This window comes from Sinocyclocheilus anshuiensis, unplaced genomic scaffold (assembly GCF_001515605.1).
Source record: "Sinocyclocheilus anshuiensis isolate Anshui unplaced genomic scaffold, SAMN03320099.WGS_v1.1 scaffold2901, whole genome shotgun sequence".
In the NCBI taxonomy this organism is placed as follows: domain Eukaryota; kingdom Metazoa; phylum Chordata; class Actinopteri; order Cypriniformes; family Cyprinidae; genus Sinocyclocheilus; species Sinocyclocheilus anshuiensis.
In genome coordinates this window covers 31,795-36,730 of record NW_015537927.1, presented here as the reverse complement: position 1 = coordinate 36,730, position 4,936 = coordinate 31,795, and positions in this window count along the sequence as shown.

The window sequence follows — 4,936 nt, the reverse complement described above, 5'->3', positions numbered from 1 at the left end:
TATATATATATAATTTACTGTACACTACTATTCAAATGTTTGGCATCAGTAGGATTTTTTTAGGTGCTTGAAGAAAAAAAAACTCATGCTCACGAAGGCTGCATTTATTTGATTTAAAATACATTAAAAAAAGTAATATTATAAAGTATTATTACAATTTAAAATAACTCTGATGGCAAAGAAACATGTAATACATATAAAATCTACATTACAATACCATTCAAATATTTGGGGTCAATATAGGAGTTTATGTTTTGAAAAAAATATCTTATGCTCACCAAGGCAGCATTTATTTAATGAAAATTATAGAAAAATTGTATTATTATTATTAAATATTATTAACAAATTTATTACAATTGCTGTCAATTTTAATATATTTTAAAATGTCATTTATTTTTGTGATGGTTGAATTTTCAGCAGCCATTACTCATGTCTTCAGTGTCACATGATCCTTCAGAGATCATTCTAATATGTTGATTGGTGCTCTAGAAATATTTTTTATTATATGTGGAAAACAGTTGTGCTGCTTAATAGTAATAGCATCTTTTTTTAGAACTCTTTCATCAATACAAAGTTCAGAAGCATTTATTTGAAATAGAAATCTTTTGTAACATTATAAAAGTATTTACTGTCAATTTTGATTTAATATATCTCACTGAATAAAATAATTTTAAAAATAAAATATTTTTCAACAAATCTATAACGTACTGTATATTTACTGTGTATATGCATATGTACAGTATAGTGTTGTACATTAACGTTTTAGTTATGAATATCAAGAACAACGCCTAGACAAAATATTCAATACTGAAAATACTGCTAAAATTTGTTATGTAACTGAATTGTACTAATTCACTCAAAGATTTGTGAGTTGTATAAATTGTATGCATGGTTTTTCTATCCTATGCTTATTATAGTAAAATGTTCTTAGCTCAACATCAGACTCCATTGAAGTCAATGTATGTTGAGTCTTCCATGCTGAGCTGTTTGATTTGATGTAGAACATTACAAAGCAGTCGCTTATGAAATTACATAACAGTAATGATGCTGTTTTAGAAGGCAGCTCCCTAGTCAGTAGAGAATTAGAGGATTGCAGGCCACAGGTCTCTAAAAGACTAATGTGGACAGGAACTCATTTCAACAGATTCGCGAAGAGGGCATCTGTAAATGAGCTCGTACCCAGAGGCGGACAGTAACTAAGTACATTTACTTGAGCATTGTACTTAAGTACACTTTTTGAGTATCTGTACTTTACTTGAGTATTATTTTTTCTGGAAACTTATGACTTTAACTTCACTACATTTGAAAGACAAATATTGTACTTTTCACTCCACTATGTGATATTTATTTACAACAATTCAATAATAAGAAGTTAATATTGTGGTTTATATTAGACACAATATTGTCTGATTTTGCTAAATTGTGTAAGTGAAACTATTACCTATAAAGCCACAGAAGAACTGTTGTGCGTCTCCTAATAAAACACAATAGGTGTTTGACTGAAGCAGCACTGCACAGACTGTTCTGTGTATGATATCAAAGTACAGCGAGAGCGATTAGACAGCATTTTTAAAATGTTTGTTTTGATGGTAAATAAGTCTGTTGCTGTTTTGCTTTTTTGTTAAAGCTGCATTGCTGTTGTAAAGTTATACATCTACAGTTGTGTTGCTGGGTTTTAAAGCAGATTTGATTTTTTTTTCTTCCTTATCACTCTGTATTTACAGCAATTTCACTGTCCACTCTGTTCAAATGTGGATGAATGGCTACACATAGATGTGTCCAGAGCTGTGTGAGATCACTACCATCCTGCTTTTGTGGGGGTGGGTAGGGGTGTTAAATATTTTTTTGTTTGTTTTGTTTTGTTATTTCCCCATAGGTTTTTAACATTCTAAAAGCTCTTTATTCCAAAGATACTACAAGCTAGTCAGTGTATTCAGTATTGTAAGTTATTTCGGAGGTATTGCAAGTATTACATACAACAATAATAAAACAGTGCATTGACATAAAGGAAATTTACTTTTGGTACTTAAGTACTTTTAAAAGCAAGTACTTCTGTACTTTTACTTTACTTAAGTAAATATCTGTCTTTACAACAATATTTGACCAGCAGTATCTGTACTTTCACTCAAGTAATAGAGTTGTGTACTTTGTCCGCCTCTGCTCGTACCTCACACCTCTAATCTGACGCTCCCGTTGAGATTTCCTTCCTCTTATTAAGCTGTTTACACCGAAGAGAAAACATTGTTAATTACTGCTAGCACAAACGGTCGCTATACTGCCACAGGGCATTGCTTAATAATTGAGGCACATTTCCCACTCTCTTGGCAATTATGTGACAAAACACACAAGGCTTAAAACACAAACTAATCATGGTATATTTCTTCTTAGCTGTGACATACAAATGACACCAGGTAGTGAGCAACAGGGGACAAGTAAAAGAAAATAATGAGAGCCCACAAATAAGGGTTGACTGACGTGTTTGTTTTATTTTGGTTCATTTGTACAAACGTTCAGATGTTCTTCAGTGCTCTTTGGATAATCTAAAATCATGCTGGAGAATATGATCATATGGTTTGACACAAACTTATTCATGTAGCTTGAGTGCTGAAAAGGGGGGACAAACCACATGTAATACATTTATGAAATAATATTACAATTTAAAATAACTGTTTTCCATTTTAATACATTTTAAAATGTAACTTTTTCCTGTGATGGCAAAGCTGAATTTTCAGCATCATTACTGTAGTCTTCAGTGTCACGTGATCCTTCAGAAATCATTCTAATATGATTATTTGCTGCTCAAGCACATTTCTTAATATTATAGTTGAAAACAGTTGTGTTGCTTAATTTCATTTTATTTTTTGGAATCCATGATTTTTTTCCAGGATTCTTTAAAGAAATTCAAAAGATCAGCATTTATTTGAAACAGAAATATTTTGCAACATTATAAATTATTATACTGTCGCTTTTGATTTAATGGATCAATTAAATGCATGTTTTTTTGTGGAAACCACCGATTGTTTTTTTGTTTTGTTTTTTTGTATGAATATTTCACTCACATTGTTATCCTATTTAATTTGTAATGAAACATTTCATATGAAATTAATAAAAGCATTTTCACTTGTGTTCTCTTCTCTAACTCACAGCATCAAATGTTTTTGCACAGATTTTCATTTGAACCAATGAATGACAGATTCTACTATCTGCTGTGAACATCTTGTGACTATGTAACTAATGTAATTTACGACAGTTATAGATTATCAAGTCCACTTAAAATAGCAATTACTTAAAATGGAAAGACACACTGCACACTCTCTCTAAAAAATCATTTTCTCCTATTCAAATACATAAGAGTCCATTTAGGAGGAGAAGAGCCTATTTTTGTACTATTAAATAATGTGACACACTCTTAAGTATTGAGGGGGGAATAAATGAAGAATGAAGAACATGCAAACATGAAAAGGAAATACAGTTTTCTGATACAGACCTATAGGAAAAAGACTAAATGTTTATACACGCCAGATATAAATGTGTCTGGAAACATACTTGGTCAGAATTGTTGAATTGAAATATCAAGACTTTAATTAACTGCTCTGCGGTGAGGAGATAAGGACTGAACCCAGAAACAGAAAAGGCTAAAGAGGTTTCAGTCTAATCATGTGTTCAGGATTGCGGACTAGCGTCTCAATATGCAGAATATCAGCAGCGCATTCAAAGTGACAATGGCTTATCCACTAGAGTGGCTGTTTCTGGAAGAAATATAAAAGGGGTTAACAATCTCTTGAAAATACTCGCACATGCTTCATTTTGGCATCCATACACATTGAAATACTTTAAATGCATATCAAAATAAAAGAATATCAGCTTTGAAAAGCATATTAATATTTATAGTCATGCTTTCTATACTCGTAAAGGTACAGCACTACTGTGAGATTGTGTTTAAGAGCTATACATGCTACTGTGTCTTTGTCGCCATGACAACAGAGTTGGGAGCCAGAGCAGGGCTATATGGCTCTTCACGCAGAGCTTTCTGCTAACAAAGGAAGCAAAAAATGCCATTCCAACCACGTGTATCTGACCACCATGGACAAGGCATGAATATTAAAGATAAAATAGACAAAATGTACAAATTTAATAAAGTTTTAAAGTAATATACAAAATATACAAATTTAATGAAATCTTAAAGTAATACTGAAATACCTAAATATTGAATTACAATGCAAACAATATATCACATGCTAATACATACAGATATAGACCCACTTTACATGAAGTGTCTTTAACTACTATTTAAACTAACTGTTTGATACAATATGCTTATTGTGTACATATTGTACATGCTTTTATATTACTTATTTAAAATGTAACATTTAATATATATATATACTGTATACACGTTTCTTTTTCATAAGGGTATATACTGGACACTATGCATTACTGAGCTTATAGTGTACAGTATATACCCTTGTAAAAGGGAATATACTGGGTTCAGTCTTTATCTCTTCACCGCAGAGCAGTATAGTGGGTAGATACAGTGGGTATAGAAAAGAATCACCACCTTTAAAAGAATCATGTTTAGTTGCTTTGCAGCCTGAAATGACGACAGACACAGTTTTTGTTTTATCCAGCTGTATTTACTCAGTGCAACTTATAACATCCAAGTGAAAGATATAACACCATGACGACAGAAATCTTGTAACCTTTGATGACCAGCTGACCTTCAAAGACCACATTGAAAAGACTGCTCGATCTTGCAGATTTGCATTGCACAACATCAGAAAGATCAGGCCCTTTCTAACGGAGCGTGCTGCACAACTTCTTGCCCAGGCCCTTGTCATTTCTAGGCTGGACTACTGCAATGCTCTTCTGGCTGGACTTCCATCTGTAACGAAAGTCCACTGAAGGCGAGCGTAGTGAAGAACCCAAGTGCAGTTTA